Consider the following 16,144-nt stretch of genomic DNA (forward strand, 5'->3'; position numbering starts at 1 on the left):
TTTGGTCTTGTCAGGATTGACTTCAAGATAATGGGAGTTCAAATACTCCACACTTTTATCTATGAGTATTTGCAATGCTCTTAAAGATGGGGCTAAAAGTATTATATCATCTGCATAAAGGATATGATTCACCTTAACCTCTCCCACTGTGCAACCACCTTCCCTGCTGAGGACCTTTGTACTTAAGTCATCCACATATACGGCAAACAGAAGTGATGATAGAACACTACCCTGTCTAATACCACAACTGGGTTTAAAAGGGGAGGAAAGACTATTGCCCCACATTACTCTAAAGTCCTGAGTTTTGTACCAGTATTGTAGCAGTGCTATAATGTAAAATGGCACACGTCTTCTCTTTAAAATTTGAAATAATCTTTCATGACACACACACTATCAAAAGCCTTGGACATATCCATAGCGCATACAAAAACTGGAGTGATCCTTGACCTATAAAACTGGCATGTTTGTTTTAAAAGAAAAAGGGCCATATCAGTGCTGTGTTTAGTTTATAAGCAAATTGATTATCAGAAGTTGTTAACAAGTCTTTGCATCTTTGTAGGATGATGCATTCTGATAGCTTTGAAATAATAGAGGCAAGGGCTATTGGACGATAGTTATTCTTATCAGAGAGACTCTTATGGTAATCCTTAACTAAATTCAGAATTTTTATTTCAGTCAGATTTTTTTATACGAAATGATGCCTGAACAAACAAGTGAACAAAAGTGACAGCACGAACAGAGTTGGATGGGCATATCGTAAGTGATTCCCTGTGATTCCATCCAGGCCCGGGGCACTATTAAACGAAAGGGATTTTAAAGCATCTTGAACGTCTTTAACGGAAACAATTGGTATGGTGCTTTCTTCATCTTCATTTTCCATCGACAAAGACATTTGTGGATTACCTAGTATTACACCTTTTTTGTTTAAATTCACACTGTTCTTGCACTATCCAACACTCTGTCATATTTTAACTTTTCAATGAGAATTCCACCATATGCCTTCCCTGGTTTACTCAGCAAATTTATATCACTAAAATCCTTACAATCTGTTCTCTCACCTTCACCGTATTACAAAGGAACAATTCTTCCTCTGGAACCTTTCCCTCACCCTAACATACCTTACACACCCTGGTCAGCTAATCATTCACACTTCCACTGTTGTACTGCAGAATCTCCCTTGTAATCCCTTCAACTTCTGGTACTTTTCCATTTTTAGCCTCTTAATCTTATCATAGCCACTTACTCTCTTATGTCTTTCAGCTCCATCTTTTTCCATCGTCCTATACGACAAATCTTCAAAATTATCACTATATGGACCCAGGAGTGCATTCTCTTCAATCTTCATCCCTCCATTTTTTATCTTATATGCCAAGATCCATTTGCATATTAACCTTTCTTTCTGTCTGCACCTTCTTACAAAACCTTTTCCCCCGAAGTCCTTGCTTTCCTTCTTCCAACTATTATTAGGAGTCTTCTTTTTCTCTCCACACTCTCTTTCCACAATTTTGTCCATCCTCCTGTGTTTCTGTAGACTATCCTCCCTTTGGCCTTGCAACTGCACCTCAAATAGTCGTCATTTTCCTTCACCAAACTTACTTCTGTATAATAATAATAATAATAATAATAATAATAATAATAATAATAATAATAATAATAATAATAATAATAATAGGCTATTCTTTATTTCAGCCCAGGGTTATATATATATATATATATATATATATATATATATATATATATATATATATATATATATATATATATATATATATGTGTGTATAAAATATAATATACAAAGTAGATTCACGAGATAAAATGATGAAAATGATAATCGGCAATATTCACACAGTTGCCGAAGAAGTAGTAAATAGTACTCATAATAATGGTAATGACAGCAATATTATTGAGAATAATAGTGAAAGTGCTAACAAATAAAAAAACAGATTGTATACAGTTCATTTCCAACTAGGGACCTTAAGTGGTTAAAGAAGTCAGGCCCAGAATGCTAATACGAAAAGTGAAAAAAGCAAATTTCAATAATAATAATAATAATAATAATAATAATAATAATAATAATAATAATAATAATAATAACAAAATAGCAATATAATAACAGATTCTGCAGATAACACTTAATAATTGCAAAAACAGTGATTAAGTATACACAGCAACTCAGGCCACTCACGGGTAAAAGAAGATAACATCGTTTATGGAACAGACGCCTCATTAGCCCATCTTTCCCACATCTTAGATCCTCCTGCCTCGCTGCTTAGGATGCTTTGGATAAGCGAATCGCTGTTGTTTTCCATTCGGGTGATCAGGTTGGACATTATTCGCCTCTAATGACTTTTAAGTTATCCAGGTGGTTTTATATGAACATCTGCGTGGCCAAGTGGTAGCAAGGTGTGTTGGTGAGGCATCTCGAACGCCACTGTGAACAACAGTGATACGTCTCATGGCCTCTTGGGTATAATTCGTCCAAAGGAACACCCATATACGCTGTAGCAGTATGAGCGGAAGAGTAGCTGTTTCGTGCCTCGGTGACAAAAGGCAAACCTCCCTCCAACCATGTTGCCAGTAGCACATAGTTTACGATGCCTCTGTTGTATGTCTGCTGTAACTCTTAGGTCGTCCGTGATGATGTAGCCCAAATACGGAAATTCACGCACAAATTCCAGATAATGATTTCCGAGGAAAATTCGTGGCTCTGCAAAATACTTAAGTGATCTCGGGATATCAGATTCCTCTGCATATCTGTAGCAATTGTCGATTAGTCACTGGAGATTTGCACTGATGGGAAATCAGAACCACATTGTTAGCGTAACAGAGGTTCTTTATTGTTGTTTTGTTGATAGTGCATCCAATTGGGAGTGGGTTCAGTTTGACATTCAGGTATCTGAGCATGTATTAAACAGATATGGAGAGAGAATGCCCCCTTGCTGGAGCTTGTTTAGGGAGCCGAAGTTGTATGACAATACATTACCACATGAGACACAGAATTGCTGTGTGGAAAACCAGCAATATGAAATAATGAAATGCCAATTAAATATAGAGGTGTGCCTCTTTTGTGCAGCTTCGGGAAGAGCTTCAGGTAGTTTACTCTGTCAAATGCCTTTCTCACATCTACAAAACATAAGCACACAGGAGAGACTGATGATAGACAATAGTTCAGCAATTCTTTCAGGATGTAGATGCAGGTGTCGGCTGAGTGGTTTGCTTTAAATCTGAACTGAATGTCAGTATTGTGTAGGTAGGGGCCGACTCAACTATCTTTGATGCAATTGTTGTGACTGCAATTGGGCGATAATTTCCAGGGTCAACTGTACCTATTAGCTTGCTTTTGATTAATGGTATTAAGTGAACTAAGAGTAGGGAGTCTGGGAGAAACTGGTGAATTATGCACAATTGAATAGGGCAGTTATTATTAAATGAGTTGTTTATGGCATCACTGATGGTACCTGGTGTAATACGATTGGCGAAATGAAATTGAATTTTATCAGTAAGGAAGCTGTCTACTTCCTTTCGGGAGTCTTATTGTTTATACAGTTCTGCATAGTGCTGAAGTAATCGCCCCACATTCTCGCGAGAGCCTCGTCACCGATGGCTTCTCCTACTCTCTGTGATAATTCTAGACATTGCATCTGCTCTTAGTTGCTTCTCATTTATTCTGCAGTGCTTAAGAGCAAGTTTGAACTGCGCTCTCGCCTGTCTCATTAGCAATGCAAAGTGTCCTTTCCTTTGGCTACCATTTTGCCTCGACAGTAAAAACATTTCTCTTGAATTTGCATACAGATCTTTAACCAAGTCACTCCAGCCAGGTATGTTATGAGAGTTACTTTGGTGATATTATATTCGAATAGAATTCTTTTGATCTCTCCTGTGGTGGCCATTGATACATTTTGGGTTAATGAAAAGTATGGTGTCTTCCAGTTGAATTATTGACCACAACTTTTTTCCCGAGGTTACCCTAAAGGATCTGTTTTTTTGGTGTTTTTTAAAGTCCCAGTAAACAGCAGGTAGGTGATCAGTTCAACGGTTCACAGTGGGGGTTATTGAATGACACCTGTAAGGGGATGTGATCATAGCCTGTTGCAAGGTCATGTGAATGTTGCAGGTCACAACTGATTCATGAAGGCATGGAGACGTGATGTAGTGACCCAGCCAAGAGGTTGTAATTGTGTCCATTCTATTTTGTATATAGGTGTAGGAAGAGGGAGGGGTGCAGCATTACATCGCTAATTTGGCGAGGGTGATTTTGACAGAAGCAAGTAAGTTCGTTATGAAATTATTTTGTGGCATGAGAATTATGGTCCCAATTATACAAATACGATCAGCAGTAGAATAGTGAAAAATGCTGTGTAACTCACCTAGGATCATGTAGTACTATTCAAATTATTGTTATTTTCCCAGGGCATATAAACATCAAATATTAGGGTCTTAGAGGCCCCTACTGTCACTCAAAGACCCAGCACTCTATCACTCCTATAGATCATCATGTTCACTACATTGTCTAAAGATTTGGGTGACCGATTACAATATGAAAGCTCTGAAGTCTTCACGCACTGAATCGCAGATGACAAGGTCATGTGGCCATAGGAGCGTTTCTTGCAATGCAATGATGCCTTTGAAGTTTCTGCAGAACATGTTTAGGAGAGGAATGTTCTTCTTGAGACCATAAATATTCCATGAAATTATATCTAATGTATCCATGGCTGCTCACGAAGTTGGAAAATGAATGAGTTGATCATTTGGGTGGATGGGCAGTCACTCGCAGTGGGAAGTTGGCTGGCAATTGCAGTAGGAGGTTAGCCTCTGCCCATACTGATGTATGGAGTGTCAGTAAGTACCCTTGGTGCGGGGAAGCCGGTCCTGGATTAGGTTATATCTTGAAATTTTTATATTATGACCAAAATTCTCGTCTTTAAGAAATTGAGGTGTGGAAATAGGCAGGTAATCCTGTAAGCCACTTTATGTTTAATTTTGCATGGGAGTTCGTGGAAGATAAGAGGGCCGGACCCCTTGAGAAACTTGACTCTTTCTACTATGGCATTTAGCTTAACCGATGAGTGCAAATTGGGAGTAACAACATGACATCTCTTCTCAGGTTTCGGGCGAGATGATTCATGATTGGTGGGGTTCGGTCCAATGGGCAATCGAGAATCTCTTTTCTTTTTTCTACAGGCTTGTGTCTGCCAGCTGGTAATCCCATCATGATCATTATCATCATCATCCACCACGGGGGTGTTAGGGGGCGGAGGGAGATATGGCAGGAAGACTCACGTCGCGTCGCACCCCCACTTCTCTCATGTTGTTTGGTGGCAAGGAAATAGTAGATGCTCAATTCAAAGGAGTCTGGTAGCTTGCTGTAAGACTGTCAATGATTCCTGTACCCCTTTGATGGCATCCTAGAGCAGTGAAAGATTGTTTCCACGGTTTTAAGACTGTCGAATGATTCCTGTACTCATTTGATTGTGTCCCAGATCAGTGAAAGATTGTTATCTGTTTCCTCAGTTTTTTTCTGAGAGAAACTTTGCCGTTTGGAAGGCTTTTGCTGCCGTATTGTACACTGCAGGCAAACTTAAATCAGCAATGTAGATTTTCACCGAACAGGTCCTTAGCCACTTAGTGACGCGATATTTTCTTGAGAGAGGATAAGCTTTTCACGGATCACTCCCGGAGAATGGAATCTGGTATCAGGTCTTTGATTTTTTATATGCATTGTTAATTTCCTCATTCGATAAGACTGCACTGCTAGCTTGTAGAACAGACTCGGCGTCGGAACGGTTGGATTGGTAACCGTATAAAGTAAAGACAATTATTCGTAAGTACGGAATTTGTGTGTGAGGCAGAGGTATCGTTAGGTGCCAAGGTTGCTGGTGCAACAGTTGGAGGTTGGTCGGATGACATCTTTGCAGTAAAGGGAGGGCCAAGCGCTTACACATACACAGCACTTTTTTACCCATTTCCCAGGACCAATAGGCCTCGAGAAGAAGTAACTTGAAGGATCTCGAAGGCACTGATTGGAGGAGAATGTAGATCAATATATCTAGAATTATACACTATAAGGCTTTCACGCTGGCTATTATGCAGACACTGTTAACACATTGCCTTCTATGAGTGGTATAAGCACTAAGGGTGAAAAGCCCTTTTATGGGGGCGGGTAAAAAACGCGAGAGAGACCAAAAATCACTGTTTTCATTTCCTCTTTTCACCCCCCTTAAATTGCAACAATTCCTGCTGGCTCAATAACCACATCACAGAGTTTTACACTTTTTATGCCGCATATTCAACGTCAATGTCTTCAACCGTAGCCCAATTTTCATGTTTCTCCTCGTGTACTTTCCTTAATTCCACATTATCAAACTCACTTGTGTTAATTACTTTTACAGCTACATTTCCACCATTTTCTGACCAACTTTTACTGCGACCAAACAATGATCAGACATACCTCCAGCCACTCCTTTCCTCATTTCCATCCACATTGACCTAATAAATAATCTAACCAACTCTTTTCCTCACCATGTTCTCTTCAAAAATTTTTGTTCAAGTGGTTTTCTTGGGGAACCATACGTTTCCAACTATCAATCCCCATTCCAGGCATTTCCGCAGGAATTTTTCCCCTTTCTCTTTTACTTTAGGAAGACCATGTCTGCCCACAACACCACCACTGGTAAATAGTAATAAAAAGTCGCCATGTATAATGAATGGATCTAATACGTAAGTTATAAATATACTTAATAAGAATTTGCGACAAAGGTTCTCTTTTGTTACAGTTTTGTGCCGAGCTTATTCTATCCTCTTTCTCATAAGAGAAAGCACTTTGGCGATTATGAACAAATAATTTTAAATTGCCTTGCTTATGAATGAGCTTTTGTGTTCATGCAATAGTGGCATTGTTTTGATATAGGAAATAAGAATGTACAGTATCCAGATAAGTCACCTTGTGCCAGTTCTTTGATAAGCCATAACCAAAAGACTCTATCTCATTCTTCTCTTTAAGACACCAATCTATGATATCTGGATTCCCTTACTCTCTCGCATGTCAAGTATCTCAAACTCTGTTCAAATTCATGCAAATACAGTCACACTTCTACACGTTACGTATTTTGTGTTACTTTTATGCACAATGGTCTCATTCTCAGTAAAGCTTTGAAGAATGAACGTGGCTGCTGTGGCGCTTTTTGTTTTCTCTTGAACAACTTTCACTCTGGCTTTTCATTTTTCTTGATTCCTACCTTCCGTTGGAGACCTATTTCATAGCTGGGTTAATTGGGGAGTTGGGGGCCAAGCTCAAAAATCTGGCGTTTTATTACCTGGGTCACACAACTCAAAGCTCACACTCACACAAAAGCATGCTTATACCATACATACATACGTATATATATATATATATATATATATATATATATATATATATATATATATATATATATATATATATATATATATATTTATATGTTTCCTGGTGCAGGTGGATCTTATGACTCCACAATTATTACTTTACTCGAAAATGACCTTGTAAGATACCCAGGACATATAAAACACAAACAAAAAAAAAGAAGTACACGGAGCGGAGGGCTCTTCACTAGGGAAGTGCGTGAAACACGTGGATATAAAAATAGTTATATTTGATAGCACACAAAGGTCAAAGGGAAAATTAACTGAAAACACGGTAAATTACTGCCGTAGAAGTCCTCCCGAAGGGGGAGCTTGGGAATGCCAGGAACACGGACCAAGGATAATTCTGCTGAGCGTCTTTCTGAAACGATATTTGGACCCACGTTACACATCTAATGCTGGAATTTGGGGATTGAATTACTCGGGGGGTGCACTGAAGGCGCCAAGGACTCCCCGAGGCGTTACTTGTGACTCAGAGGAAAGAAGCTGTGAACACGTGGGCCTGGCTTGAACCAAGGAATATCAGGGAACACAAAGTTATAGGCCCAGAGATTAATAAATGCAAAAGGGCTAAGTAATCGTGACTAGCAATTCGTTTTGGGTACATTACCACATTTGTAGGGGCGTAGGGCTGACGACGTCTTCTGCCGAGAACCACGTGTGGGAGCGTGGACAAATGGTAGCCTCCCTCTCCAAGGTATTTTTTTTTTCAAGTCGTAGATTGGGGCGGAAAAGGGCGCCCTTGGGATGATGAAAAGGCCGCCGTTTAATGTCAGCTCGCGTGTGGAGACTTGCAATCCCCTTTGCAGTCTTCTAAGGCCACGTGGAATGGAACACGGGGCACACAGGGCGGCGATGGGATCCACGTGGCGGCGAGAGGAAGAGGAGGGCAGGGCAAAGGCCTGCAGAGACTTAACTTGTTCTCGGCTTAAACTAGCGACCGGCGTGTGAGAGAGAGCTGTCCTGGCCCTGACCTTTTATTGCTTCTGGACAGGGGTGGGGGCGATGTCCTGACCCAGGTCGCCGACACGACTATATCATAGAAAACGATTTTCTTTCCCTGTACCAAAGAAAACAGTGCAAAGCCAGATTACTGTCCCCAAACTATTATATTCTCTGAGCCCCTATACCCCCGACCTTCAAAGGTTCAAACCAACCCAAAGCAGGAAAGGAGAACAGTTTCCTAGCGTATTTTGGCGCTACTCTTTACAGCTCCTGGCAAGATAATATTCACACCTATAAACGGGTGTGAATATTAACAACAGCAAAAATGAGCAAGAAAACGTTCGACTTTATTCTATCTTTGCTTTGCTACAACCTTTACTTTACTTTATTTGTAAAACTCTGATGCCACACTAATCAATAACAAACTGAAGGTTTACTTTAGGAGCAGAGTGCAATTTAGAATATACAATAAAAGGGTGAACTTGTTTGCAAATTAATTATTGCTCAAATACTTCCTAAGTACTGTTTCTACCCATTCTTTATTCGATTTACTTTACTGGGGTAATAAGGCGCTCAAAAGAAAATAAACAAAGAACACTTCAAAATTTCAAAATAACAACAACAAAATAAAACATACAAGGCAGAATTTAAAAGGAAACAAATGTAAACCCACTGATTCAATAATGCTATCCTGGAATTACAGGCATGCTATTAGTTGTGCCTTTGAAGAGGCGGCATTCGTGACAATACATTGTAGGTATTAAATAATATCCCCTTTACCAAAATTGTAATAATAGAATTCAATTCTTCTTTTCAATCGACCTCAATTGTTCACAAGCTCGACGAGCATAACTAATATTTCCACGAACGCTAATCTAAAGGGGCAAGAACTTGACAGCTGTGAGGCAAAGAGATTATTCGCGGGTTTTAACTCGCCAACTTAAATGACGCTAAATTTTTACGTCTGCAGCTTACAACTCGGGTGTAAGCTAAAAATAGACTACTCGACTTATAAATGGGAGGATAAACAAATGAAGGGGAAAATGGACAGGGCTAACATTCTCCACAGGAATAACTCAACAAAAAAAAAATGTAAAAATAATAATAAAAAAAAAGGAAACTACACAGAACAACAACGAAGGATATTACTTCATACTAAAGGGCGGGCCGCACCGCGGTGATTAAAAGGCTACGTTAAAATTCGTAAGGGCAGGAGTCTTGTGACTCGAGATTCGGTAAAAAATGAGAAAAATCTTAAATGCAAAAGTAAATAATATACGTAGAAAATGAAGGATAACAGAGTGAGGTATTTATGATTTACTTCTTTATCTAACTTCCGTCGCCAACAGACGATGGTCAGAGCTAACTCTCAGCCCGAGGGCGGGGAAAAGAAACCCAAAGGGCGCGACCCCTTCAGGAAGAGTTGACACGCCTGCCTTGTGCCAAAGGACGGGCGTAAGGGCGTGCCACTTCCCACTCTGTCTCTCTTACTGCTTCAAAATAAAATGATTTGTACATTCCAAAAGGGGATGATATCCCATATATTAACTGCCGCTTGCGGTGGTAAGTAAGGGAAAGTGTGAAGGAAAGATCGATAGAGAAGGGTGAGGGATAGAAATTCCAAAGGAAAGGAAGAAGATAGCGGAAGGCCTTGGCATCCTCTCCTGGATGAAAGGTGCCAAGACGTTCAAAGATGAAGATGGGGGCCCTATGCCAAGTTTGCACAGGGGCCAGAAGAGCTCAGGGCTCCTTGTGGCCTACCTGCGATCGCCCACACCCGTGGTAACTCCGCGCAAACCTCTCCTCCTTGGACCGTTGTCCTTGGCCGGGAATCGGAGGGCCCGAGGCCAAAGGGCGGCAAGGGGTGCCATCTGGGTCAGCTGCTGCGACAACTGACCCAGGAATTTTGTTCGCCATCACGGACATTAACCGGCGCAGATCGCAGAGTTCATCGGCCCAGGAAGGCGGGGCAGAATCATGACTCGCGGAGGAATCTGCGGCGGGCGGCGAGAGAGAGGGACGGCCGGAGGGGGGTCGACTTGCTTGCAGGGGTGACCAGCTCAGGCACTGACATTGGCACTGGCGGCGATGTGGTGGTGGTCTCGTCTGTCTGGACGGACGGAGACTGGCACTGCTCAGTGCGCCCTGAAGGGGCACTGGCAGAGGAGTTGAAGGCCGAGATTCTCCTGTAGGAGATCTGGCTGAGGCCTCGGCACTGGCACTGATGCCGTGCCGGGCACTGAACTCGGATTTGGATGATTTATTGGGGATGGGGACCCCGTAATGGTTGTGGATTGAAAGGGACGCAAAGTCTTGGCCCAGGAGGACGTCATAGTCTCCTGGAATGTGTTTCACAGCGGCGAGACGAAGGGTCCTGGCTCTGTGGGGTCGGGTGACCCTCAGTTGGACCGTAGGGAGGATCATTTTAAAATCGTTAATGCCCTCAATGGTGACGAGCTTGCGTCGGTCTATTATAGCTCCATAGGGAACTTTGTCCCTCCTTATGAGGGAAATTTGCGGGCCAGAGTCGTCAAATGCCTTGACCTGGCGTGCTGAGTATTTACCTCGAGGAGGTGCCAGATGGGACCTCGGCAGGAGGGCCTAAGGACTCGGGATTCGTTACTGCCAGGGCGACGGCGGGAGTTCCTGCCTTATTATTTCTAGGGCATTTTGCCCATGAGGAAGAGTGGCCATAAACCTTGCACGCCGTGCAAAAGGTTTGGCTGAAATCTCTTCGCACTGCCCCCGGCAGAGGGCGCAGGCGACTTATTAGGGGCTGTAAGGGAGAGAGAGACACGGGTGGTTTACTGCGGCATTGCTCCTTGGCATGCCCGATCTTTTACAGAACCCGCACACAACGGGCTTCTGTGATTGCCCATTCTTCGGCGGAGGGGCACCCGAAAGGAAGGCAGGTGGAGTAATTTTGCGCTGGAGGGAGCTCTCCTGGGGGTGATGAGTGTCCCAGGAGTTGGCGATGCGACAGCATTCCACCAACGTCGTCTCTTCCTCTCGGCGACGTGCGTGTTGAGGGCCGGAGGGTGTGTAGAGTAGAAAGTGCTCTATTATTTATCTGTTCGATTGCCTCGTTGAGGGTCGTAACCCCACGGACTCGAACCATTTGGCACGGGCACGCTCGGACTGGTAGGCCCAGTCTGCCCAGGTCTGGTTGGCTTCTTTCACTTGCCCTCGCCAGCGCCTCCTCCAGCGTTCAGGGGTTATCTATCACGCACGCTTTGCGATAGTCTGGCGTACGACCCCAATTTTCCTGCTCCTCCGGCGGGAGGGCTTTGTAGGCAATCAAGGCCTTCCTCCAAGGAACTTGCCCAACACCAGGAGAGTTCGGCTGCACTCAGGGGCAGGCCTTTAAAACTGTCTCGGCGCTGTCGAGCCACACCTCGGGCTCGGCCTCCGTCCACTTCGGCATGCAGGCAAGAGCCTGGCTGAAGGCACTCATCCCCTGGGGGCAGGGGAGGCGAAGGGCCACTCTGTTGCAGCATTGCGAGTTCATGGGCACGCTGCTTGTCCCTTTCCTGTCTCTCTGCTGCTTCTCGTCTCTCCTGAGCCTGTCTTTCTGCTTCTCGTTCCTGCCTTGCGGCTTCTTCTCGTCTCTCCTGAACCTGTCGTTCTGCCTGTTTTTGCGTCATCCTCTCCTGTACCCAGTCTCTTAGTTCTCTCCGGAAAGGCCGAGTTCCTTCCCTGAGGACATGAAGAACTTGAAATCCTCAGCTCTGCTGAGACCTTGTCGACATTTTGCAGGCGGGAGAGGACGCTAGTAGCACACAGAATTAATTTCCCAGAGCTGTGGAATCTTGGACCCTTTTCCAAAGGACGTATGATTGGTCTCCCATTTACCGACGGAGCGGGCTGATTGGGGACGATGAGTAGCAATGATTGGTCTCCCGATTTACCGACGAAGCGGGCTGATTGGGGACGATGAATTAGCAATGATTGGTCTCCCGATTTACCGACGGAGCGGGCTGATTGGGGACGATGAATTAGCAATGATTGGTCTCCCGGTTAACCGACGAAGCGGGCTGATTGGGGACGATGAATTAGCAATGATAGGTCTCCCGGTTTACCGACGAAGCGGGCTGATTGGGGACGATGAATTAGCGATGATTGGTCTCCCGATTTACCGACGAAGCAGGCTGATTGGGGACGATGAATTAGCAATGATTGGTCTCCCTATTTACCGACGAAACGGGCTGATTGGGGACGATGAATTTAGCAATGATTGGTCTCCCGATTTACCGACGAAGCGGGCTGATTGGGGACGAGGATTAGCAATGATTGGTCTCCCGATTTACCGACGGAGCGGGCTGATTGGGGACGATGAATTAGCAATGATTGGTCTCCCGGTTTACCGACGATGCGGGCTGATTGGGGACGATGAATTAGCAATGATTGGTCTCCGGTTTACCGACGGAGCGGGCTGATTGGGGACGATGAGTTTAGCAATGATTGGTCTCCCGATTTTACCGACGGAGCGGGCTGATTGGGGACAATGAGTAGCAATGATTGGTCTCCCGATTTACCGACGGAGCAGGCTGATTGGGGACGATGAATTAGCAATGATAGGTCTCCCGGTTTACCGACGAAGCGGGCTGATTGGAGACGATGAATTAGCGATGATTGGTCTCCCGATTTACCGACGGAGCGGGCTGATTGGGGACGATGAACTAGCAATGATTGGTCTCCCGATTTACCGACGGAGCGGGCTGATTGGGGACGATGGATTAGCAATGATTGGTCTCCGATTTACCGACGAAGCGGGCTGATTGGGGACGATAAATTAGCAATGATTGGTCTCCCAATTTACCGACGAAGCGGGCTGATTGGGGACGATGAATTAGCCAATGATTGGTCTCCCAAGGTAACGACAAACGGGCTGACTTGGGGACAAGACAGGAATGTATAGGTCTCCTGATTACCGACAAAACGGGCTTACTTGGGGACTAGATTGGGATATATATTTAGGTCTCCCTGAATTACCGACGAAACAGGCTCACTTGGGGACTGAATGGAAAATGAATTGGTCTCACCAACGGACCGACGACACGGGTTTATTGGGGACAAGAATAGAATGTATAGGCGCCTGAACTTCCGCACAGACGACGTCTGATCAGCGAGGGCGCTAGTTTAACTGACTTATGGGAGACGTGTTATTCTCAAGGGCAATTAGGTTGGGGGGGCCATCCCACAATCACAACAGATAGGCAACACACGCAGCCGTAGTAACAGCACAAAACAAACACACAAAAAAAAACAGAACAATACAGAACATATAATGTCAGACCCCCAATAATGCAAACAATTTGGTAGAGCGAAGCAAATCAAACAAACAAATGTTTTCCTAACTGGGCCACGGAATGGACGGTCAAGGCCGTCTGCGCCAAATGAATGAAACGACGTAAACACCCGGGGACTTCCCCGAACTGAGAGACAACGGTTGTTGACCCTTTTCGTCCTTGGCGTATAATATACGCTTTCGCTCCTATTTCTAAAACGAGAGAGAGAGAGAGAGGGAACGAGTCAGCAATGCTAATCTGACTTTCGAACACGTGGGTTTCCGTCGAGGTCTTGCGCCTATATCTAATGATTCGGTTTCGAAATCACTCGTTTCTACAGGAGGAATATGCGCACTATTCCTTTAATGATTTATCACCTATATAACCTAATTGAATGGCATGCAAGCCGCGTGCAAAGGCTTCCAAAGCTAAGTTTCGGCGATTCTCTCTCTCGTTTTCCTCGGACATGCGCCCTACTATAAAAAAAAAAAATTCCTAGGACTAGTCACGTTTTCTAAAGCGTCCTACGCTAAATAAACACAGTTTACTTACGCAGAATTTCCTTGGCCTGTTGCACTGGCTTTTCAAAGGTTCGTAATCTGTCTCGTATCCAGCTTAGCTGAGCTAATTGATGATTTCACAAATTGCAACACAAACAACAAAGGGGAAGAGGGGGGGGAGGATGCAATCATTACGAGAATCACTGGTCAGGTCGCCATTTTTATATGTTTCCTGGTGCAGGTGGATCTTATGACTCCACAATTATTACTTTACTCGAAAATGGCCTTGTAAGATACCCAGGACATATAAAACACAAACAAAAAAAGAAGTACACGGAGCGGAGGGCTCTTCACTAGGGGAAGTGCGTGAAACACGTGGATATAAAAATAGTTATATTTGATAGCACACAAAGGTCAAAGGAAAAATTAACTGAAAACACGGTAAATTACTGCCGTAGAAGTCCTCCCGAAGGGGGGGGAGCTTGGGAATGCCAGGAACACGGACCAAGGATAATTCTGCTACAGGCGTCTTTCTGAAACGATATTTGGACCCACGTTACACATCTAATGCTGGAATTTGGGGATTGAATTACTCAGGGGTGCACTGAAGGCGCCAAGGACTCCCCGAGGCGTTACTTGTGACTCAGAGGAAAGAAGCTGTGAACACGTGGGCCTGGCTTGAACCAAGGAATATCAGGGAACACAAAGTTATAGGCCCAGAGATTAATAAATGCAAAAGGGCTAAGTAATCGTGACTAGCAATTCGTTTTGGGTACATTACCACATTTGTAGGGGCGTAGGGCTGACGACGTCTTCTGCCGAGAACCACGTGTGGGAGCGTGGACAAATGGTAGCCTCCCTCTCCAAGGTATTTTTTCAAGTCGTAGATTGGGGCGGAAAAAAGGGCGCCCTTGGGATGATGAAAAGGCCGCCGTTTAATGTCAGCTCGCGTGTGGAGACTTGCAATCCCCCTTGCAGTCTTCTAAGGCCACGTGGAATGGAACACGGGGGCACACAGGGCGCGATGGGATCCACGTGGCGGCGAGAGGAAGAGGAGGGCAGGGGCAAAGGCCTGCAGAGACTTAACTTGTTCTCGGCTTAAACTAGCGACCGCATGTGAGAGAGAGCTGTCCTGGCCCTGACCTTTTATTGCTTCTGGACAGGGGTAGGGGGCGATGTCCTGACCCAGGTCGCCGACTAACGACTATATCATAGAAAACGATTTTCTTTCCTGTACCAAAGAAAACAGTGCAAAGCCAGATTACTGTCCCCAAACTATTATATTCTCTGAGCCCCTATACCCCGACCTTCAAAGGCTGAAACCAACCCAAAGCAGGAAAGGAGAACAGTTTCCTAAAAATTTTGGCGCTACTTTACAATATGTATATATATATTAACTTATCACATACACAATTGTTCTGTGCATTAGTTCTTCACTGGGTGAGTGGGTTCCGTTCTCAGCTACCACTCTGTTGGTTGCGAGTTCGAATCTCCGACCGGCCAGTGAAGAACAAGAGGACTTTGTTTCTGGTGATAGAAATTCATTTCTCGCTATAATGTGGTTCGGATTCCACAATAAGCCGTTATAGGCCCGTTGCTATATACCAATTGGTTCTTAGCCACGTAAAAATAAATCTAATCCTTCATAATCATTTAGCCCTAGGAGAGCTGTTAATCAGCTCAGTGGTCTGGTTAAACTAAGATATACTTAACTTTTTTTGTGCATTAGTAGAATTACTAAAAGGACCTCATTCAAACTGAATAGTATCTAACGGAGTTTTTTATTCAGAAAAAGTTACAAGTTTTCTTGGACAAACAGTCCACATTATCAAGTATCCATACAATGGGCAGACGCGTAGTCCAGCTGTATTTATATCTGTGTGCCCAAATATAAATACACCTGCATATATGTGTCCTTTAAAGGACACATATATGCATTTCATAGCTTCAATGCTTTAAGGTGTGATGAAAGAATTTTTGGAGCAAGATGGAACTAGGGCGAGAGACTTGATA

Source organism: Macrobrachium rosenbergii, chromosome 48 (genome assembly GCF_040412425.1).
Source record: "Macrobrachium rosenbergii isolate ZJJX-2024 chromosome 48, ASM4041242v1, whole genome shotgun sequence".
Taxonomy (NCBI): Eukaryota; Metazoa; Arthropoda; class Malacostraca; order Decapoda; family Palaemonidae; genus Macrobrachium; species Macrobrachium rosenbergii.